At 36.4% G+C, this 25,195-nt stretch overlaps 1 long non-coding RNA gene across 2 annotated transcripts in view; it reads left to right on the forward strand.

Moving 5' to 3' along the window:
* LOC135579578 (uncharacterized) overlaps nucleotides 1-25,195 on the forward strand; it is a 177,678-nt gene that overhangs the window by 127,947 nt on the left and 24,536 nt on the right. Inside the window, exon 2 of one of the 2 annotated variants that reach the window (XR_010472976.1) lies at nucleotides 10,006-10,097. This is a non-coding gene — a long non-coding RNA (uncharacterized LOC135579578). Of the gene's footprint in view, nucleotides 1-10,005; nucleotides 10,620-25,195 lie in introns of those variants that run through there. The other variant, XR_010472975.1, reaches the window with a different exon arrangement.

The following is a 25,195-nucleotide window of genomic DNA, read 5'->3' on the forward strand; positions in this document are numbered from 1 at the left end:
TGGATCTGAAGGTGAAGATTCTAAGCAAGATCAGGTAAAGATCAGAAAGAAAAACAGTAAGGAAGTATTTCAGAACAAAGAACAGGTAGCCTATTCTGAGTGTGAAAGACTGCATGAAATGTAAGAAGAGCAGATGAGAAGAATTATACAAAGGCACAGTTGAGATTTATAAACAGAAAGGAGGAAAGAATAGTTTTTTATTTTTCTTTCTTCAGAACTGTGAAGTTGACAGCACACTTTCCCTAGTTACCTGAGAAAGGAGAGACTAAACCTCTTCTTTTTCTTACCCCTGCTCTTAAAAGGCTGAAGCAACCTCTCCCCAGAACCACATCCTTCCAACACTTAAGATGATCCCTAAACCTGTTAAAGGCCTTTTGCTAACGAAGTGATTTAGGTAAATTGTTTCAAGAACTTTCAGAGAAACCAGATTTAAAGTTGACTTCAAATTTTAGAGTATCCACACTTTCAACATTTGAGAACAAGAAACAAGTAAATCTGACTTAATGAAGAGTAAAACCAGGCTTTATTCTTCCTTACAGCCCTTTCTAAAAATAGATTTCTGTGAGGTTCTCTGCATAATCACACCACTGAAACTCCTGATAGGCATCTGTAAAAAATAGCTGCCTGCTTACAGTACCCCACATAGGCATTGTGGGCTCTGCACATGTGATATTTTCTACAGTAAGTTCTTAAAGAAATAATTTTCATAGTCATCGGAAGTTTGATTCTTGACAACAAGAACATTTCATTTCTCTTAAGTGAAAAATTATCACTTCTGTCTTTAGTAAGGACTAAAATCCTGCATATTCATTTGTAAATCTTAAAAGGCAGAAAAAGAACAGACACACTGGAAATCTAAGGCTTTGGCTGTAACATTTTTTCAAAACATAAAACCCTTGAAGTAGAAAAGAAAAAGGAGAAACTTTTTACTTCTTACCTTGGCAAACTCCCTCTATAGAATCAAAAAGAGATAAGCCTACAAGAAAATGGAGGAGGATTGTCATAGCAACCAGCTGAGAACATATTCAACACAGGAAACAATCTGATTAACCTCTTCCTTTTTTAAGAACTACAGAACATACTGCAGCATCCAGTTGAGTAACAGGACATTTTTTAAAAGATAGCAAATTAAATCTCACTTCATTAAAATTTGTAGTTTATTCGCAGAGCTTTTGACTCATTCAATGCATACACAGCTTACATAGCCATAAAGAAAAATGAAAATAGCCAGGTCTTCTGTTTGTTTAAATTACCTAATTAAGCCCAAAGATTTCTCGTAGGAGACAAAAAAAAACTGATATAACTTTTAAAAATTAAGAATAGATACTCTTGCACTGAAGAGTATTAGAAAGTTAAAGTAGTCCAGGGCTAGAGACTAGAGAATGAAATGCCAACTATCCTTCTTTCCCACTTTTTTTGCAAGCTGATCTACTATGCTACAGAAATCTCAGTGACTTCTGAGCAATATCTTCAATTTAAGAAACGACACTTTCATTTTAATATTGACATTGCCCATTCACTAACTCTCAATCAGTCTCAGTTTTACCACATGCAGTAATCAAATACTGCTACACTGTTAGGTTTAAGATCAAATATAGACCCTTACTTTCCTTTTGGGGACAGTCTTGATATAAGTAACACTTTTTGAGATATGTTTCTGAGGGACTTATTTTCAGTCATTACATAAGTTCACACTGAAGAATTCCAAGAAAGGCTCATTAGCAGACCTGGATGGAAAATATTGTCGCTTATTAGCAAAACATTATTGCAAACAGAAGTGCAAGAGACAGCAAACTTCCAATATAATGTTCTACCATTTTTCGAGGAAAGCCAAAGTATTAAATGCAGCCAAAGCCTGCTCTCCTAAGAAAAAGTTTAAAATTCTGAAAAAAGCCAACAGTTTCTTCTGCTAGTAAATAGTTTTCCTGGGATTTCTATTTTCCAGCACAGGAGAATTTACTCCAATAATAGATTCTTTGCTATTCCTCATGTTTTCAGAACCAAACTGCATTTCCCACAAATCCTTTCCTCTGCCTACCTGTTTATATTTGAAAAGTCAAGAAAAAATACTGCATGAGCTAAATAAAAAGGGTGTTGATTATATAATTGAAATCAGCAATTATTTTATAGGAAGTTAAATGCGTTGATCTATTTCAGATTCTTTAGGAAAAAGCACTAGTATTGCAACCACTAAGCCCTGCATGTTTCTGAAGTCTAAATTTTTACCCTCATGCCTTCTTTCTTCAGATGAAAGAAAACAAAATGTAGAAACTTATTCCATTAGAAAGGATGCATCACAAATTTGATCTCATGCATTCTTTTGTTTTAAAATGCTTTAACAAATCCTAAACTTTAAGCCTAACTCTCCACTTGAAGCCCAGGGCAAAGACAGTGTTTCCTGAAGCATCAGGATACACCCACTCATTTTTTGGCAGGCTCCTGGGAAGCACCCTTCAGTTCCTGGGCCAGGCATCACAGGGTAGCCCCCAGCCAGGCAGAGCAGCAGAAGCATTTCTTGTCACCATACCTGTCCCAAAGACCTGCCCTTTCAAAACTCACGCCACCCTTGCACCCCCATCATGGCCAGCCCTCACCAGTGCTCTTCCTACAGCAGCCTGGAGCAGCCACTTTTCCCTTCACCACCATCTCTGTACCACCATATGTCACTCACTATTGGTGTCTCTACCTACTGTTGTCTTCACAGGGGAAAACTGTGCTCTCTGTCTTGACAGCAGACCAAGCTTTCCCCACAGCCACAGCTTCCTCACATCAATGGGTGGATTTGGTGGTGAGAGGCAAGAAGACACTTCAGTTCTCTACAGACCTGCCAAAATCAGCAACGGGTACATTTTTGATTCATGATCCCCCCGCACTTGATAGCTTTGCAAATATCGGGTATTCTGAGGTGGCTTGATTGTCATGTAATAAATTACTAATGATGGTAGTAGCTCAAACATGCTCCTTAAAAATTTCAAAAAGCTTTGGCTTCCTGTGTTTCCTGACATACTCCACCAAGTGTCTCTAGAAATCGGCAAGGTGCTGGCCTGAAAGTGGCAGGGCAGATGTGGGAGGCTGCAAAAGTCTGTGGAGGGGTGCGTGGATGCATGTGTTGGGGGTGGAATGGCTATTTCAATGGATACTTAAGAAACGGTTGTGAATTTCAACAAAAATCCTAGTAATCTCATTCTTCAAGAACACACACATAACAGGAAGAGGCTACAGTCCTGCAGTTTGATCACCATGTCAAGTGGACACAAAGACTTAAAGATTTTATGGCTCATACTTTAAACTGTCAGATGTCTAAGCCTCCTTTTGTTATTTAATGTTCCTGAGTAGCATAGTTCTTACTTAATGTATTTGGCCTTTCACCTTAGAGTAATTAATTCATTCATAAGTTCAATGCTCACTTATTGGATTTCAGTTTCATTGTTTATTGTTTCATGTTTTTTGAGGATTTTGTTAAAACTCTTGATAAAAAGTTCCTGTTATTTTCCTTTTAATATTCAACTGCTTTTAATAAAGTCCCAACAAAGTACATGTTGAAAGAACATATATCAGCAACTATTGTTGCTTTGTGTTGTCCTTACATTTCATGAAAGATAATGTTATTATTTATTTTCTATATGAACACCCTAACTTACAATAGCTTTATGTTGTGCTTACAGATAAACAGGATAGTTGAACATATTAGAGAGATTAAGTGTTAAGCACTGAAGAAAAAATGATTTGTACAAGTGTCAAAATTGCCAAATGCTACTGAAAAAAGAAGGTTTAAAAGACAAAGCAGTAATATTTTTCTGCTTCTTTCCTATCATGGGAACTGTGTTTCAAAAAGGTGGACCCAATTTCAAAGCAGTATATTTCATGAATGGGACCTTCTTATTGAAACACCTTGTATATCAATGCAACGTACGGATAAGATGATTCTCCACCCTGGAAACCTATAGGAAATTTAACTTTGTTCCAAAAGCCTCAAAAGTTGGGGTGTTGTCAATTTTGTTATTTTTTTAAACTATAATATAGTAAATATTTTCCTTTTCTGTATTTAGCCTCAAAATCTTTGCATACAAAAGTATCAGCAGAACTCTGTAATCAGTTCTAGAAGAATCCATATGAATTTATCTGCCAAGTCCCTAAAACTAGGTTAATGAATGAACAGTTCTTGAACTTACATTGTATCTTGAGCACATTTGCAAATGAGGATGATCTACAAAACAGCAGAAGACATTTAAACAACTTCCAAAAGAGCAGATAGGATTCCTTTGCCAGACAAACAAGCATTATAACCAAAAGTCACACAAAGTTCAGCTGGGATGAATGTGGCCACTTTAAAGTGGTTACTACAGACAAGCCACCTTCTACAGACATTTCAGTGATGGTTGAAATGTTTCAGTGACAGCCCATAGTTTCAATAATAAATAAATTAGGCACTTGTGCATTATCATGGCAAAGATCATTAGCAGAAATGCATCAGTGACCCATAACACTATTCACTGGCAAAATATTTTTTAAACAAGGTATGACTCGTGAAATGAGCAGTTGCTTTATAGCTAAGAATGTTACTTTTATAGCTAAGGACTAACTTGTCTGCATATGTCCTTTTCTTCAGTGCAGCTATCTCCATTTGTACTTTACTTTTTGATGTGGATAGCCACTTACACTTCCAGAACTAATAAAAAGATACAGTAAAGAGAACCAATAAAGTTGTATCATTTATCTCTCTAAGATTTCAATTTATTCCAGTTAGATCTTGCTGAACATTTTTTCACCTATAACATTATATTCCATTCATTTAGCCTTCTGTAGTCATCTTTTTACAAAAAAATATTTTTTTTTCTGCACACCAACCTATTAGTCATCAAAACAGTGAATTCACAAGGTTCTAAGACTAAGAGAAATAACATTTGAAACAAAACAGACAATGGAAAACCCTTGCCGCAAGTTTATTGTGTCACCAGCTACACGAGATGGTATGTAAAAAAAAATTATCATTTCAAATGAGCAGTAAATATATATATATATATATATATATATATATATATATAAAGTACATAATCGCTAAGGAACTTGAGTAAATTCTCATAAAATGGTATGTAAACTTTCTCAAAACCAAACCATCAAGACAGTATAGGGAGACAATCAGAGCGTTTGCTTTAAAACCACATTGTTGTTACAACCCAAAAGAGCTAATGGAGACAGAGCTTATTTAGCTTGTTGTGGACAGATTCCATACAGAAACACATGTTTTTAGACACATATTTGTATGTGAGTATGTATATAATACAGCGCAGAATAACATATTGGTTTACTTTGAAACAGAAAAAGTGAACTACTGATCAAAAAGCAGCAACAAAAGAATTTACAAGCCAATCCATTTTTTTTTTTTTCATCTTATAACCTTGCTCAGAGCGGGGTAAATAACATGGAGGTTGAGAGAGAAAGAAAAATACAATATATTAGCATGAACAGAGTTACAAGTTATAAAATAGAAGGAATGTTTATTTAAAAGCTCAGTAAGAACAAGTGAGAGCATTGCCACAGTGCTCCATGAACTGAATGGGGGACATCAAATGAACTTAAGAGCTAATAGGTTTAAAACAGTGAAAAGGACGAAGTTGTTCATACAATGTACAGTCAGACGTCAGAGCATCTTGTTCCAATATGCTGAGTGCTTAAAGTTTAGTTGAATTCAAAGGACAACTGAGTTAATTAATAGAATTTATATCTACTGAGTGTTATTAAATTTATAAAAAAAAGGTCATGTATTTTGGAAGTCTCAACCACAAACTGGGAAAATACTTTGAGGAAGTATCATTAAGTGAAACTACTGGAGGCTGTCTATGTATAGGTATTACACTAAAGGAAATGCAAACTTATTAAAATGTACTGCTGTTAGCAGGTTTCTGAGTTCTATTCATTATCCTTCACCACTACAAAAAACTTCCCTGGGCAATGTCACGTGATATTCTTCTGCCTATTGTCCATGGACCAACAGTAACTTGTAAAAGCCAGATAAAGTCTGTGAACTGACAACAGACACATGTGAAAACTACACACACCCCCCTCCATGCCATTGCAAGCAATGGAGTCAATAAATAAGGTAGAAATAAAAAGCGTATATAAACATTCAGTATTTAGCCTATTTTCTGAAAGAATGAAAAGAAAACCATTGAAATAGTTCTGTACAGAATGATTCAAGGGTTTGGGAGTGGCATAGCTTTTTTTCTAAAAGTCAAGCTAAGAAGATTCAAAAGCAACATTGGCTGCCCTAACACAACCACAGTTATACATGTTTTTCTTCTTCTACACATATCCACACCCATCCAGCTAGTTACATTTTAAGAAATGGGGACCAAACCAATCTGTTTCAAGAGGGATGTAGAAGACATAGCTCCACATCCAGTATAACAGGACCTAAAATATTAATGTGTTTAGATGAATGCTGTAAGTATATTTTAAAGCTTTAAAATAGAAAGGTGCACTGTCCCTTATTTTATTGTGTTCAGTACAACTGAAAGTCACCTCACATTTTTTTAGTCAAGTCAAAAACAAAAGCACAAAGGCAACTTGTTTTGTTTAGAAGCTCTGGTTGCTTGGAAGCACTGGAGAGCTCACATACTTGAGTAAATCAGACAGCACAATTCATGGTTCATTATGTCTCCTCCATGCTGCTCTGACAGCTCAGTCATACATTTTTAAATCTGCAAACAAGAAAAATAAGTAGTTTTGTGGGTAGTAAAACTTAAAAAACTCAGCTTCTTGTGTCTTTATGTTTTATTTTCGAATTTCCCCAATCTGCCAGCTTTTGCTTTTCAGTGGGGCATTCACACTTCCAGTGTAGATTTTCTGGTGTCTGATAAGGTAGTTGAGTTGGCATAGAGTCTTTATGAGAACATATGGTTCACAAAACTCTTTTGAAAAGATACTCCAGAACTTAAGATGAAGGAAACCAACAGGTTTATGCAGTAACAATTCTGAAAATTAATCTATAACTATGTGGGTCACTTTTTTCCTTTTCATCCATGTTAGCAGATGGAAGATCTTGGGTTTACTTCCCTAGAGTTAGGAGCAGAATATCACTTCTCAAAATGAAAAGCTACAGTAAAGTTGCGCCTGTATCAGTGAACAGTGAAAATCATAGAATAATACAATCTTTTATGCTGGAAAAGAACCTTAAGATCATTGAGTCCAACCATTAATGTAACACTGCCAACTCCATCTCTAAACCAGGTCCCTAGGAGCCTCACATATACATCTCTTAAACACTTCCAGGGATGGTGACTCTACCACTTCCCTGGGCAGCCTGTTCCAATGTCTGACAACCCTTTCAGTGAAGAATTTTTTTCCTAATAGCCAATCTAAACTTTCCCTGGAGCAACCTGAGGCTGATTCTTGTACTACAACTTGTGTCATGGTTTAACATGAACTAGCAATGATAGCTGCTCACTTGGTCCCCTCCCACCCACCCCCAAGTACGGGAGAGAATCGAAAGGGATTTATCTCATGGATTGAGATAAACACAGTTTAATAAAATAACAAAATAACACTAATACGCTATTAATAAGAATATTTATAAAATGGAAATATAATAAAAAATAAGAGATGCAACTCCTCACAAACTCAGTCTGCACCGAGCAGCCAGTACCAAGAAGGAGCACCCTGGTCCTGAACACCTCATCCCAGAGAGAGAAGAGAGAAAAAGGCAGAAAGACCCAGAGGCTCCATGCAAAATGGCAGGACGGCAAAAAGCCAAACTAAAGAAACTCACACACAGAACGCCACCACAATAGAGCAGAACCAGAACAGGTCTCCATCCTACTACAACATAACCAGAAGCTCCTGACTCTCCTTAAATATGAAGCATCATACCAATGGCATGGAATATTTTTATTGATCAGTCTGGGTGTCAGTCAAGCTCTGCGTCATCTATGCCCCCCTTCGCAGCTGCCTTATACCTGTGGGCAGTGTTCAGAAAAGTCCTTGGCACCCAGACAACAATTAAAAACAGTAACTCTGTCCCAGGTTGTTATCTTCTCGTTCTCAAACTAAATGCAAACAGTGACCATGCTAGCTATTAAAAAGAAAGGTTTCTAACTGCTGAAGAAAATTAACTCACTTTCAGTCAAACCAGCACAACTTATTACTTGGGAGAAGAGACTGACACCCTCCACGCTACAACCTTCTTTCAGGTAGTTGTAGACAGCAATAAGGTCTCCTCTCAGCCTCCTTTTCTCCAGACTAAACAGCCCCAGATCTCTCAGCCTCTTCTCTTAAGACTTGTGCTCCAGACTCTCTACTGCCTTCATTGCCCTCCTCCAAACTCTTTCCAGCACCTCAATGTCTTTCTTGTAGTGAGGGGCCCAAACTGAACACAGGATTCAAGGTGGGTTCTCACCAGCACCACTACAGTGGCTTGATCAACTCTCTAGCCACACTATTCCTGATACAAGCCAAGATGCTGTTGGCCTTTTTGGCCACCTGGGCACACCGCTGGCTCATGTTCAGCCAGCTGACAATCAACATCCCCAGGTCCTTTTCCACCAGGCAGCTTTCCAGCCACTCTTCCTTGAGCCTGTAGCACTGCCTGGGGTTGTTGTGACCCAAACGTAGGACCCAACACTTGGCCTTGTTAAAGCTCATGCAATTGGCCTCAGCCCAACGATCCAGGTAGTCCAGATCCCTCTGTACAGTTTTCCTACCCTCCAGCAGATCAAAACTCCCACCCAACTTGGTTCTATCTGCAAACTTGCTAAGGGTTCACTCAAACCCATCATCCAGATCACTGGTAAAGAGATTAAACAGAACTGTCCCCAATACTGAGCCCTGTGGAACACCACTCCTGAACAGCCGCCAACTGGATTAGACTTTGTTCCCCACAAATCTTTGGGCCCAACCCTCCAGCCAGTTTTTTACGCATCACAGAGTACACCCATCCAGGTCATGAGCTGCCAGCTTCTCCAGGAGAATGCTGTGGGATACGGTGTCAAAGGCTTTACTGAAGTCTAAGTACACAACAAGCACAGCCTTTCCCTTGTCCACTAAGTGGGTCACTTTGTCATAGAAGGAGATCAGAGGATAAAAGATTTTACATAGTTAGATTTTTTTTATATATATATTTATGTTTATGGACATATGAACATTATAGAATGAAGTAACATGAGCTTTGCTTACTACAATATAAACATGCACATACATAACATTGAATGAGGAGTTCCAAGACAGAAATCTGTTTATGGATCTTATGGATGTTGGTAATTTTTATTAGGTTATAAGTCTCATTACTGTTCCATAATTTTCACTTTCCAATTTCTATGGGTTTTGCACAGTAGCACTGTATTAACAGAGGAGTTCTCAAAATCAACCTTGGTACACTGCAAAACTACCTTATGGATTATTAACCATAAAATGAGTATCCGTAGGTTATGGATTCATTTTTGCATGTGTAAGTATTCATAGCAATAACATATGTATTCATTTATATTAATAATCCATAGATACTGTGTGTTTATACAATGGACTTACAGGGCTTCAAATGTGTATATGTGTGCTTGGATGTACAGTTTTTTACATTTAATAGGAAGAGAAAAATCATTTTATGCAGGTATAAAACTCTTTTTTGTTTGAATATTTGAAAACTTCATGCCATGATGCTGGCTTATATCTCTCTTGCATTATCTTCTGTCCCAGATTAATGAGCTAATAAATAGAAAAATAAAAGTAAAGAACAAAATGTGTGTGCTTGAAAATTCTTCTGTATTTAGGCATGTTGGGAATACTGGGCACTGATTTGAGTTCACAACAACACAAGACAAGCTGACAGCAGAGAACTCATTTATCCTTAACACAGAGCACAAAGTAAATATTCAGTCTTGTTGTTTGAATGTTCTGTCTGGACATACTGCTCAGATTTTACATCTGACATTACTTTGAACAAGTTCAGCTACAACTACCAACAAACCTTTGTGATTTAAATTCCTCAGTCATTTTTCTCTTTATATCTTCCAGATTTTATGATGTCTCATCTTGAACCAACTGCCTTGGGATACTACTGCTCTAACAATGCTCAGTGTAGAAAACTATCTCACCTGTTGGAAAAGGTAAAGATCAGAAAACAGAATCACGTGAACTGTTTTCTTAACAACAATAGCTCATGCTCTGCATGCTCTCCACAATGTTATGGCTTATTTTTCCTCATACTTCCAACATTATAAATATGTTAATACCTCTGACTACCTCAAAGACTGAAAACATTTTTGGAAATCATAACTCAGGCCACAATAAGATAAATATGAATAAATATCTTAAATTTACATTCAGATTCTTTAAAAAATGTCTTTGCAGTCCCCACATTGAAACAAAAGAGCCTAGTAGGTAGCAGTCATATAAAGAGAATCCCAAATGCATGGTTTTTAAAAATAAAGTGTATCTTAAGGTGCTTTTTTTTTTTCAAGTATTTGAGGCCACAGGCAAAATATATCTTGTGCCATGTACTTTTCAATACAGTCTTAAAAGCAGGACATCCATTAGTTCTTTCATAGTTTTACTCATTCATTAAAAAAAAAAAAAAAAAGAAAAGAAATTCACAGCTAATTCATTTCTGTGTTTTCTGCACAACAAAATATACCAACATGTGCTGAAATAATAGACATAAGCAGCCTCCAGTGTTGCACTTAAGGTTGGTCTTCAGTGTAAATACAAAAAGCAAGAAAAGGGAAAAAGCAAAACAAAAGAAGAAAGAAGAGGAGAGGCAAGGCAAGGATTTTGTGGAGAACTGGTGCATTAAAGCATGATCATATGAACTTAAAATTATTTTCCTTTGTACTAATTACCTGTACATTCTTCTCTGAGGTCTTACGTTACAGAAAGTGTGTATCACTTAGTTTGCCTCCATGGTGGCCAGGATTGAATATAAAGAAATCTTCGTTTAAATCTTCTTAATTCCAAAGACCATTTGTTCAAACATCAAATGGAGCTCTAGCCTTAACAATTTAGGAAGAAAATGCAATAATTTAATAGTAGGTACTCTGAGTGACGGAGTGAGTGTAAAGTCAGTCTGACTGGAAAAAAAAAAAAGGGGGGGAAGGCTCTTGGAGGAAATAATAATAATAAGACTGAGTTTGAAATGCATTCAAGTGATTTATTTTTAGCATGTGCTTACCGTATATTCATACAGGCTGTTCATTAAAAAACCCATATCCCAAGAGTCCAGGTCTCCATCTGAAATGCCAACAAATGCACCTATGCACGAATGCCAAGTAACAAATAAAAAAATAAATTATCCAAATAAATAGCATTTAATGAGGTTTAAATAATAAAAAGAAACAAAGTGGTAGAGGAAGTAGGTAATTAAAAATTTCAGGCAAATCTCCATCTGTCTTTAGTATCCAAAAGAAAAATAACAGGTAAATAAAGATTCAGAAACGAATAAAGGAGTATCAATGAGATGGAACAGAGAAATTCGTATGGACAGTGAGAAACATCCGAACTGCTTGTAAACTAATGGGTAGTGTAAATGAAGCAACAAAATGAAATACTAGTATAAGACAGAAGAGCAGGTACTGAAAAAACGGAACTATCATCAAGCTTTATAAGACTTAGTTTTAATTGTTTAAGGGCAGTAAACACTGCTTTTTTCACGGTGCTTGTCTGCTTCTGAGTTTTTAGGATATCTGTTTCATCACTGATAAGCATCAGCAATCAAATCTTGGTTTTAACACGTAATTTTCAAGAAAAATGCAAAATTCAATTCTAAAAATCTTAATTACAACATAAATATCAGAGGTTATATGCACTAGAAAGTATAATGTGAAAGTAAAAGAATTAAGACAATTAATATAAACTGAAAAAAAATAAATGCTAAATACAACTACGAAGTGTAGCTATTTAAGGATATAATAGTAAACAGATTTATTCACCAAATCCCTACTGAGTCAGCAAGTGATGATTTTATGCTATTTTTAGATGAGGTTTTGGTAAGCAACAAGGCCAGAAAAGAACTGATTGCAGCAAGTAACATTGAATGGAGGGATCATGACTGAATTCAATTTAAACTACAATTAATAAACTATGGTTTTCCATTTCGAAAAGACAGACTTTTAGATAGCAGAGTCATCTGGCCTGCATTGATGAATGAACGTAGAAGAGTTTTGGAATTCCTTTTAGTCAAAAAGTGAAAGAAAATATGTGGAATTCATACCCTAGGGACAGAGCAAAAAGTTGTATCCATACACGAAGGGCCTTCTCCCATTTGCACTGATTTGAGCAGCTACATCAAATGTCATTCCCCATGAACATCTGAGATGTAACTTATGCACAACCAGAAGGACAACAGTTCTGCATTTGTAATGTTCTCTATTCGTTTTTGTTCGTTCATCTCAGAATGGCAAGATTTGCTTGCAGAAAGCCTGAGATCTCTGTACTCTATAAATAGACTATTTTCTCTTAATATTAAGAAGTCTGATCTTGGCAGATGTGTTGATAAGGCAGGGTGCCAGCCCTTGAAGAACACTTGATATTTATCATTATCCATATTATTATGTCCTTGAGTACTCAGAAAGTGGTTCATGTCAAAGACATTCTCATGACTGGCCACAAAGAATTATTTTTTCCACTTCAGTATATGAGAAAGAAATGAAATGTCTGGAAATTGTCTTTAGGCTGCATAGACACTTCAGTGTCCCAGCTGTTAGCATGAGACCTCTGGATTAACTGCCCACATGCCAAAAATTCTCAAAACCCACTAATAGGTTAAAGATTAATGGAAAAACTTGCTGTAAACAAATGCATTATTAGCAGATGGAATATCACAAATCAGTAACATCTAAATAAACACATTTATATTATATCAGTTTGTCCTGTGCTAACAAGCAAAATACTATCATGTCACTACCTGCTCCATGAGAACCTAAAAATTTTAAAAATACTATTTGTGGCTACCTTACACAAATATATAAACATACAGAAAGTGGCAGTCTGAAGTAAAGGGCTTTGTTACGTTTTGGTTTTTTTTCTTAAATCAGAGACTACCAAGCAAGAATCCAGGAAGTCCAAATTGCTGGACAAGAAGTAGGCTGAATTAAAGCAGAACAGCAAGTAGAGGAACATATTTAGCCATTATCAGATAAACAGGAAAAACAGAGGTTGGAAAGCAGTCAGAAAATTATGTTATCTTTTTCCCAAAAATTATCATTCATCATTGTTGTTCTGAAACAGATTTGATTTAACTGAGTAATTATTTTTTTCTTTATAAAAGAAAGAGGAAGTGTGTTCACATGTAAGTATATAACCTATGTTGAGAAACTTGTTTTACTTCACATAAAGAGAGGGACATTTCAGCACAATTTTGTATTTATCACAAATGGTCAAAATGTTCAATTCCATGCAAAATTACAAAAAAACATTTCAAAGCTCAGGAAGCCTCATTATCAAACAGAATCACCGTCCTCCAGAAAACTCAAAATTTAGACAAAATCACTACCTCTGTCATTATATTATACTGATATAACATCAACAGAAGTATCTTAAGGTAAATATATTAATATAGCTGATACATCTTACTGTTACAATATCAATAAGTACGACTATGTCCCAACTTCAATGTATCAGATGGATAAAATATCAGTGAGAAAACTATCACTGTAACTATTCCTACCTATGTAACTATAAATTTATACCTGAGCTAACATGTTCTCATAACTCATTGACTGCTACCAGGATTTAAAAACAGAGATTAAAAGAAAAAGACATCTAAAAATAATCAGAGAAATGTTACAGATCTTAATATCATATATTTAATTCCATACTAGAGCTACATGCCAAGCAGCCTTCATTTTTTTACTGTAGATGTACCTACAGGGCTTGTTATAGTTTGCTATAATTTTAATCAATAATACTGAAATGACAAGGTATTTGCTTTTTGAAATTGCCAACTTCAATCTTAGCAACAATGGCATGATTCTTACAGATTTAATTGGTGATCCTAACCTCAGTGATCAGTCTTTCATTAACTATGACAAGCAGTGTGTCAGGCCCCTGACAATGTAAACTTTGTATATAGCTACATTTCATAAACTACAACCTATAAAAGAAGTAAATAGGATCCTATCTTTTTGACCATCATCTTCCTGATACCGAAAGAAAATTGTTATGTTTCTTTTCCTAATAATGTAAATTAATTTATGGTTCTATGCAATTGAAGCTATGCATAATGTTTTATAGTCCTCTAAGAAAAGTGGGAATATTACTTAACTCACAGACCAGGTTTCAGGCCTGGCTTTATAATAATAGCTTTGAGTAGCCTGAATGCACAATTGCAAGCAAACCATTGTCCTTATTTCATATAAAACTAGGCAATTCTTTTGAGCAGGCACTTTCAAAGGTCTGCATGAGACAGTTTTCATTTATTTTTTTCAATTTTTCAGCATTTACTATTAAACCTTAGGTTAATAAATAAAAAAAAAACAAAAAAAAAAAAACTGTGAGAAAGTTGTTGTCCTTAGATTACTAATCCAGTGGTGTATCTCCAGTGTGAAAAGATCACACTTGAAAGTACTCCCTGTCTTCATTCTAAATTCATAAAATAGAATGTAGTAGCAAATACTCTTCCTCTAAAAAAGCTGTAGCCTATTTTTTACTGCACTATATAGCTGCACATCTGTTTCATTTCAATCACTTCTCATTTTTCTTAACACTGATAAAATTCGAGTTTGAATCAGCAGTCTTGTAAGTATTTTTCTGTTTTCAAACTAAGGACAAAATCACTATATGATGGTGTACTCTGGAAACCTTTCCATTATGTGTAGAAAGGCAAAAAGACATATCATATACTTTTTTTAGGAATAAATACAGAACAGTGTTCCAAAACTATGTTAAATTTACCCCTTCTTGATCTCATTGTCTTGCTTGGAACTTAGATTAATGCAGGGATTGGATGTCCATTTTAACATTAATGGCTATTATGGTACTGTATTTATATTTATGGGTTCAGAGAGTTGTAATAAACTGACTGAAGAGAAGAAGGCAAGCAGCTCTGAGGACATGTGGAAAAGAAGGAGTGAGAGGCTCCTAATAAGGCCTTAGAAAGAAGTAAACTAGGCTGGGAACTAATAAAGAGACAAGGTGAATAGTCTCCGTGTCCTGGGGTGATATCTTCTTGCATTTAATGCAAATCCATTGGAAGAGGCTGCAAGGAGGACTTTGTTTTAATTTAGCTGTCAGAGACAGGGACAGGAACTGGTCTGGAAGGTATTCAAGTAGCTGCTCACAGGTAGTAGTCTACAGGTCCCATTAATGAGGAATTATTAACTCCTGGTGCAAAACAGATTTTTATCACTTCTCAGTGTGATTTTAACCAATCAGAAAAGACCGTAACAGTAACTTCTTCATCAACAATCCTTGACAGGGAAGAGAGGAGCCAGGGAGTCCTCAGTGATACAAAGTGAGGGGTGAAATAAATCATAGAATCATAGAATCATTTTGGTTGGAAGAGACCCTCAAGATCACCAAGTCCAACCATTAACCTAACACCAACACTAAACCAGGTCCCTAAGTACTTCATCTATGCATCAGATACATGAATGCAGTATTACAGAATCAGCCATAGCTTATGGGCCCAGTCCCACTGCTACAACCTCTCCAGCACTCTGCTGGAGGGCATGAATTCTGCCTGAGGAAAGCGTAGTGTGCCATGGGGGTGCTGCACAGCGTACCCCTACACTGCCCCTACTGTCCTCGGCCAGTGGAACTCACCCCAGGGAAAAATGTGGAAGCAATTCCATCTCCATGCTGAGTACAAGGGCTATTAACTGTCCGCAAAAGTGAGGGAACACCTCTTCTGGCACTCTTTACATCCTATTTCTCCTCTGACATCTTGCGCTCATAAAAAGTCTACACAAAATGTGGCTCTAAAAATGAAGCTGAGGATTTAAAATGAAGCAGTTACCAATGCAGTCACGTTCACGCTGCTTCTGTCCTCACCCAGTAGCAGTTCTTTGGAAAAGAACTTTGTGATACCTTGCTTGTAAACCGTGTGATATAAAATTCTTTGCTGTTGTTTGGCAAAAGGAAATCTAAAAATCACTACTATAAGTACTGCATCCATCTTTTAAAATGTATAGCTTTTAAGACTATATCACACATGGTGAAAACAGATCAAGAAAACAGATTGAGGCTTTTTAAACCATCAGTTTTATCCTGCCAGCTGCACTTATTCCCACTGTCATTTACTATCAACATTTTAGTGTTCCAAAAAAAAGTGTAAAGACTAAAACATATTCTTGAAAAATAGTAGAAGCTGCATGCTAATGAAGCCACTCTTCCTGAGGGTCTGTCTCCTGCTATTTGTCAATAAAGACATTCAAGTTCCTATAGTAAACAATGTCTGCTCCTTAGAACATACTGCAAAGCACCAACACGAAATAGGAGGATAACAAGTACCAGGCATTGTGACTTTGCTAAGAGAAACACAAGTGATTCCCTGCATCAATCACCACCTTTGCCCACCCCCTCCACTCCCCAGTCTTCTGAAATTAGCATCCCATTAATTGAGGTATCATTCTAAAATTTGGATACCAGAATATGTTAACACAAATATTGTATGGTGGATAGATCATTTAAAACAGTACAAGTTTTTGTGTACTGTAAATAATGAAAAAGAGAATCGGATTTGTGCCATCATTATCAGCAGCACATACAGTAGTTTTAAGAAGCTAAAGCTGACATCTGACTGACTTCTTAGCAAATATTACCCCTGGCTGCACTGGCAGATTCCACCATAATATCAGAGACAGAAACACTATCTGACTGCTGCCAAGCCAGGACTATGCCTTGGATTTTATATTGCCTACTTATTGTGTTTTGTTTCAGTTTTGTTTGTTGGTTGGCTGTTTTTCTTAATTTTATTATTAATTTGTTAAACTATCTGCATTTCTGCTTTACATTACCTTAACACACAGTAACAATAAAAAGTAAAAAAATCAAATAAAATTTTAAAAGAAAAAATGTATGCAAATAGTTTCTCCAGTAGCTCTAAAATTTATATACTCTTATCTCTGAGTGTTGTTGTTCCGTGCCATAAAATCCATGGGAAATATGTGAGCATATGAACGAAGGGATAGCCAAGAGGATATACAAGTAATTTAGTTTTTATCCCAAATATAAACAACAACATTGTAGTGTGCATAGATAAGCACTGCTCCAGTTCTATCAGGGGGTTCTGCTGCTATCTATATGGCATGATATTTATCATTCATACAATGACCTTCAACCATTTACTTTGCTACACTACTAAGACCCCTCCATAGAATAAAGGCCAGGTTTTACAGAATCAGAAAATATTAGTCTTTCTATACAGTAGCTTTATGTAGGTCTGCATTTGCCCTCAGGGTAAAGCAGGGCAACACACTTTCTCTCAGGAGCACCTACACAGATCTCCCAGTGACTGAATTATTCATGAGTAATCTCAGGAAAAATGCAATCTTTAAAGTATTGACGAGAAATTTGTGTTACTGCTGGGCATGAGGCACATTTCTGATCCAGCATCCCCAGGATGTTTGAGTAATGCAGGACTGGGAGTAGCAGGTATTCGATCCACTGGTTCAAACAAATACATGGATGTTTTCAAATGAGTTTAAACTCTTGCACAGAGGTTTGCCCCCGAACCTTTCCTGAACAACCTCTCCACAGATGGATGAGTTGCCTAGCAGGAGCATCCTACCGCTCCCTGGGTAGCAGTAGGACATTTCTGTAACTTGGGAACATCCCCTGGCTGAAGGCAAGCATAGGACTCTATGAGACATTCCTACCCAAACTACTCGTGTTAGCTGCACTGCAATAAGAAGGAAAAAAATAAAGTCATATTTGCTGGGATTGGAGCACAGATGCAACATTACTTTCAGAAGATTGAATGAAGGTGTTTTACTCAGATTAAAAGGGGAAAAGAAAAAAAAAGGCACATCAAACCACTTGAAACATATGAAGAAGTGCAGCCTTTCCAGTTATGCTAGGTAGGGTAACAGTTAAAAGGGCTATTAGCCTTCATTTTACAGATCAGCGGAAGGGGTCAGGGACATACTTCAGCAAAGCAGTATATCTCAGCTAGGCAGAAGGAATCATTGTAATCTTCTTTGGGCTAAATCAGATGATATAAGCAATCATTACGGAGTTTAGGGACCAGGGCTGCACTTAGAGTCCCTGGATTTCTGTGACTGTTGCAAGAACTTAATCAAAATAGGAGTGCATCTCCAGTGCTGGAAAGAGTTGCCTTGAGAAAGATTGGGAGATCACTGTGGATATTGGATAGGCTAGAAGTCAAGAAAAGGAACCAGTCTGGTTGTGCAGTATTTGAACAGACCTACAGTGGGGCCAAAAAGATAAAAAAATCTTTTACAAGGTCTCTTGCACACTTTATTTTTAATGGTTGTGGAAAAACACTGAAGGAGCCTGATGGGTTGGGTTTTTTTAATTAAATTTGCATCTAAATGTAAGACTCCAAGAAAAGTTAAGAGGAGATAATGACAATATGTAAAATATTTTATATTCCTCTAGTATTTATTTATTCCTCTAGTTTTTAATAAAAAATTGCAAGGTTGAAGCTAGACTCATTGTATTCAACACATCTTAATTTTCTACAAATTTAGATCAGAGTATGGGTACAAATTCCACTTTTCAGACCTCTGCAGTGAACATGCCCCAAGCTACATGTAGGGGCGGGTAGGACAGAGAATTTTAACACAATCCAGCTAAATTATCCTATTGATTTGGGGGAAGGGTGGGGATGTCCTCTCTGCAATGTTAAGAAAATACAGAAATCAAACTTACAATATGAAAAATAAATGTGACATTGTACATATTGAGTGGGATGATTTTGTCCAGCAGAAATGTAATAATGTGAATTCCTGGTCAGTATGGGATATTTATAAGGGTGTCTGTGTTTTTTCTCTTGCTTTATGCATACTCTTTGCTTATTAGGAACATTTATGCGGTTTCACAACAAACACTTCATGCTTCTGTGTCCTGCAAGGTCAACCAAGCTTATGAAAACCAAGCTGCTGTCTGTCTGCCTTACCTCATCACTAAAATTCCCAGACAGAACAGAAACTCTAAAACTCATCAAAACACTATCAGTTATACTGGAGAGAATTGAAGCTGAATACTAATTTCAATACCTCTGTTATGTATGCACAAGATAACTATACTTGAGGTTGAAATAAGCAACATATCTTGAAGGACTCTTGTTTATTCACTCTTCCCCAAAAGAGGGGAAGTCACAATTTCATCTAATGAAGTGAGAAGGTGAAGGTAGTTTTACTTTGTGAGTGAGTTAGTTAATGAGGCAATATCCTCTTGAATCTTTGAGATAAGCTCTAGGTCAAAAGCAGACAAATTAGCATAACATTCATATTAATATATCTCAGAATCAGATACAGAAACAACCTGCACTCTGAAACCTGCCTAATCACAGACAGCTAATTTTCAAAGGAGTTTTGGCACTCATTATTGTGATGGGTGACAGTACTAAAAACATCCACATTTCCTTGAGATCTGCCACGCTTTGTAGGCACTTCTCTTACATATTCCATTAATTGTATTTTAAATTTTTTGTAATTTATTTAGGTACTCAGAGAAGTAAAATGGGGTTCCTTCCTGGAGATATTCTGGTATGCTGCTACAGTGCATTTGTGTACTTGCAACATAGATAATCCAGCACATGGTATATTCTAGGACCAGATAGTTGCAGTTCTGCTATTTTAAAGCTGTTATTGTCACATCACAATGAGAAATACACAGAGACATTTGTACAAACACACACATAAAATATTATGTAGATGAAGTAAGGGTGCTAGTATTTACGGACAACTTCACGCACACATATAGAGACACACACATACAAACACCTCTGCTCTCATAGCTATGTATACAGACTGTACCCATGGTCAACATGTACCAACCCTTATTGTACTGTGTGCAAATTATCAAATTATCTTATTTTCCTGTAGATGACCTTAAACAGTAGTATGTCACAAAATGCTGATAGCCATGGGTTAATATTGCTGGTGTTTTCTCATTAAAAAAAAAAACCACAAAAAATAACCCAAAAAAACAACAACAAACAAACAAACAAAACACTGAAGCAGAGGGAAAAATGTGTGGTGGAAGATGCTATTACAAATAAATAATTAAACCAGATATTAATTTTAAAGAAAAAGGCATCCACAACAATTTCCTTAAGTTTTAGTAACTTCTGTTGATGAGGCGGATTTAGGCTGCTTCAAATTCTGTCGAGTTTGAAACAGTTAACATAGTAAGCTTGATTCTAGGATGGAGGGCATTACTTATAGTCTCAAAAGTCACTGTTGCTGGAGAAAATTAATTTTGAAATACAGCATTAATCATAAATAAAAATGAAATGCAGCCTTTTGCCCTGTGAGAACTAGGATTGGATAAATAGGTACCCAGAGTCTCATCTTAGAAGTGTGTTAAGCATCTTTGGAGATGATGAGCACACTCAGTTTACACCACATACAAGGGAAACTTATGTCTTTTGGCATCTTCTGGGTCCAGGCTCCTTTCGATTGCAGTAAAAAAAGAACACAAAGGGCTTTAGGCAGTGCAGATTAGGCAAAACCACATATGCCTAAAGAAATTACTGGAGAGTACAAGGCAATGGTAGGGATGATGGGAAGATTTATCCTGCAAGTTACAGGAACACAAGCTGGCTATGGGCCTGCTAGCAGCAGAAACTGGAGAGTGAGCCAAGAGAAGGGATCTTGTCTTATCTGACTTGAGAGGGGACAGCATGTTGGCAGCCATGGTCACAGACATGACAGCTGTGAGTCAGGTTACAGCTTTCCCCCACCCACCTCCAGCTCTCATTTGTGACAGGAATAAAATCTGCAGCTCACTGGGTGCCACAGCGATAAATGCTACCATAACATTTGTTACTGTGGTCACTCCCAGCTCACCACTGGAGATGTCTTTATTACCTAAATATTATTTTTGCTCAGTTTTGCAATATTGTTCTTCTTGCACTATCCTAAGACTCCTTTTCCTGCTCACTGTTTTCTGAACAAGTTCTAGTTATGGTCACCTCTCTCCCTTCACGGTTTGGGACTGTGTGATATGCAGCACAAAATACTGAATGAGACAGTCTCTATGATCGTTCAAGCATCGTTACACTGGTGAAACTGTTGTTCTTTCCTAAAGAGCTCCCTATCTGCTGGTACCTTGCTAATCACTCATTGTAAAGATGATACCCTGGGTCTCTTATGGCAGCTTGGCTGGCATAAGTTCGAAGGTGAGCAGGGAAATTTTTGGTGACATCCCAAAATGCTTATTGGCATGAGCACTTCCGACAGCACAAAGCAGAAAGGCTTAAACCCACCGTAAATTCACATGTCACCCAATGGCTTCTCTTATTGAAGCCACTAATATTCCAGGAGGATTTTTCCGTCATCCAGGAACCAGCTGCATGCTTTGTGTCCTGGGTTCAAATCCTCATGCCTGGCTGTATTCCTGCATCATACAAGAAGAAGAAATTAAAGCCATTATGATGAGACAATGAATTAAGGAATTCCTCAATGAAGGAAGCCTGATCTGCTGGATATGTAAGTACTGCGTAGGTATAAATCTAACACAGTATTTTGATTCAGCTTAAAAAAAACAAAAGATATTGCAGTCTCTTCACCAAAAGATGTAGTAAGAAGCCTAAAACACAGGCAGGGGTGAAAAAAAATATTACTAAACCAGAAAAACACAATAAATCTCTGATTTCTTCTTCCTGCAAAATTTCTCTGTGCCTGTAGCATGGGAAAATCGTTTTGTGAAAGGCTTTGGTTCTCCTTAAATAGTAAATATTCACCTTCATTATAGGTGAACAGCTAACAAGGATTTTCCTATCAGTTATCTAGAAAGCTCATAACTGTTGCTATCCAGTGCATCACTGATTCTCCCATATTGTGCAAAAACCTGAGTTTTTTCAAGTTTGTTCCTACCTTGCCTAGCATTTATTTATTAGTATTGAAAATTTATCTCATTTCTAGACAGATTATGACAGTACCTTTTAGTTCACTGAACATCTTTAAGCATTATAGATTCACAAGCATTATGCAAAGCATTATGAGGATAATCGGCACAATGGGGGTTCTGTATTTAATGAAAGTAACTCTCGTTTTTAATTATAGCATTAAAGATCACCTTATTGTCAAGTGGAATACAGTCTTGATGTTTTGTCATTTGGCACCCATGGTTGGATTTAGGAAATATCCCACCATCCTCTCCTTTTACCATGAACATCATTTCCCGGATTTTCAGGTAGCTGTACATGTTATAGATTTTGTTCTGGAGATTTACAAAACCAGGACTGAATAGCAAACAAATCAACAACATTGTATGAACATCCTACTGGAAAATATTTTATTTTAACATATTGTAAATGTAGGAGGGCAGAAGTTCAGTTTTAGGTATCTCATTTCAAGAGGTTTTTAACTTCTGGCATATATGGTTTTCCCGTTTTTGCAGTTATTTCCTCCTAAAAAATAAAGTCCCATAACTAAACCAGCCTCAATGCTAAAATACTTGGAGAAGACACTTTGGCTGCAGGTAATTAGATTTCACATATTTTATAATTTCAATTATTCCATTTATAGTATAATCAATGCTTTCGCAAGAAACGCTATATTGAACTAGAGATTTCTATCTTGCAAGAGAAACCAGCAAACAAAAGAATAAAAACCATGATTAACAAAATGTTCCAAAACCTGTTTGCATACAGATATGCTCTACACCTCAGGAACAGCAAAAAGCAATTGTATTCAGACACACACATTTCAGGACTGAAAGAAAAAAAAAAAAACCAACACCATAATTGCTGTGTTTAATGTTTGTATCTTTTGTGTATATTTTAACCATATTTGCAATTTGCAAAGCTATTTGCCTGATGGCATTATTATAAATCTATGAAATCGATCCTTTGAACAGATGGTACTATAAAACACAATTGTATCTGGGAAGAGGTGTTTGAAGACAGTATACGTGTAGGCATACATGTGATGACACCTAGAAGACCACAAAAGCTATGTAAAACAGATAAGCACAGTAACTGGCAGGCCCAGCTTCCCAGGGTAGCTGATGGGTATGTCTTTTTCACAATATCAAATGTCATCTTTGCAGGGCTTGTAAAATAATACCCACTGGGTATAGGAATAAAGATCTCTGCTGGTACTCTGCAGTATCTTTTTCCTGAAAAGTCTGTATTCCCTGTGGATGATGTTTTTAAGCAAGAAAGAGATAAACAATGTGTCATGTTATTTAGTTTCTCTGCATTTTCAGGTGATTTTTTTTTCTAATGGAACAATCAGTTATTGGTATAAGAACCCAACAAAAGTTCAAACATTTATTTTCATTGTAACAGTAGCAGCAGTAATATTTATTTACTAAGTCTTTGAGGCTTTCTTTCACTAAAATATGCAGAAGAAATAATAAAAAAACAATAGTATATTATTTGGTTAGATGTATATAAAAAGCTGGCTGCAAGTGCTGAAATTCATACAACATGTTGGCATAGCTCAAGGAGAGTAAATTTGCAATGAATTATGATAATTTGCTACAGAAGAAATTAGTGCCTATTTTGATTAGGAATTAGCCTTCTGTTCAAATTTCAGCAGAGTAATGTATTCATTCCTGGTTAGAGAATTATCTGGGTTGAAAGGCTGAGAGAAAAGCTGGTGGACAGAGGGAAAATCAAAACAGGAAAAGACTAAAGAGCTTCTTCTCTAGTTCAGTAATAAGGTAACTTATCCAGTTCAAACAGAAATCACAACCAGTGTGTTACACTGAAATGCACATTTACCATGGTACTCAACCTTTGCTGAGGTAGGAACTGCTATTGTTCAGTTTTTAGGAGTGCATTGTTCACCTTGCACCTAATCACATCCAAATTGCTCAGTTTTGGAGGCATGGAGAAATGTTTATTATTATTATTATTATTATTATTATTATTATTATTATTATTATTATTATTATTATTATTATTATTATTATATTATATTATATTATTATTATTATTATTTTGGGGTTTTTTACTTCCTAAAATGAAAGCAGCACTTGAGCAAATAGTGTATCCTTTGTAGATTTGGCACGGTGGGCAGGCAACATAAGCTTTCCCTTACTTACATTAATTTCATATTACACAAAGCACTTCATTAATTACTTTAGACCACAGGATAGATGCTTAGCTATAAGGAAATTCCCATTGGTCGTTGGATTTCACAGGCTATGACAACATGCAGCAGTTGAGTATGTGGTATGCACTTCATAAGGACATACATACAAGTATTTCACAACTAAGACTTTGTTTCCCTGCCTTTAGCCCTGGCCTAGAAAAACAATTCATCAATTACCTTAGAGTAACTAATGTTAAACCTACGGAAGCAACCTTCAGAGCTATCGAAATTTTCAGCTGCCTCACTACATTTCCTACCAGGGTGCCACATGAGCCAGGGCTACAATTCTGTCAATTTCTAGCCAGGAAAAAACACATTTCCAGAAAGAATTAGCTAGAAATTCTGCTTTATGTATTGAAAAACGTAGCAGAGAACAAATGAATTCTGAGCAACCTCTGCCTGGTGAAAATCAAAGCATTGACTATGATGAAGTGGAACCTGGAAGGATCTGCCATTCAAGTGTGCAAGTGCTTTGAGGAGTTAATCTATGAGATAAGCTTAAAAAGTGCCAGCATTTCTGTTATAGTTCCAGCTGTCAGGGCTCTGACAGTTTACCTCGGCACTGAATCTTCAGAACAAAGGAACTAGGTCATGAAACAGAAAATTTAAGCATATTCCCCATGAAACATACCTTAGAAGATGAGCATTCAGGTTACTAAGTCAAGGACTGAAAAGTCAGAAAATGACAAATTTAGGGCTGTATGTTCAACTTTAAGTCTCCCTCTTTGAATATCTGCACTGTTGAACCACTAATTATATGACTGCAGAAATAATTGTATGTAAATACCATACTTCAGCTGATGGCAAAAAGGAGTGCTGTTATTTAATTTTAAATGATTAATCAAAACAGAGGTTTAAAATATCTCGGTGAACACAGTGCCTGTCCATCAGTGGTTTATAGTTATTTATTGTTAAAATCACAATTAAAACTACTCTTTTAAAAAGTGAAACGAAAATAGTTAAAAATAAAATAAAAA

The sequence above is a fragment of the Columba livia genome, chromosome 1 (genome assembly GCF_036013475.1).
Source record: "Columba livia isolate bColLiv1 breed racing homer chromosome 1, bColLiv1.pat.W.v2, whole genome shotgun sequence".
NCBI lineage: Eukaryota > Metazoa > Chordata > Aves > Columbiformes > Columbidae > Columba > Columba livia.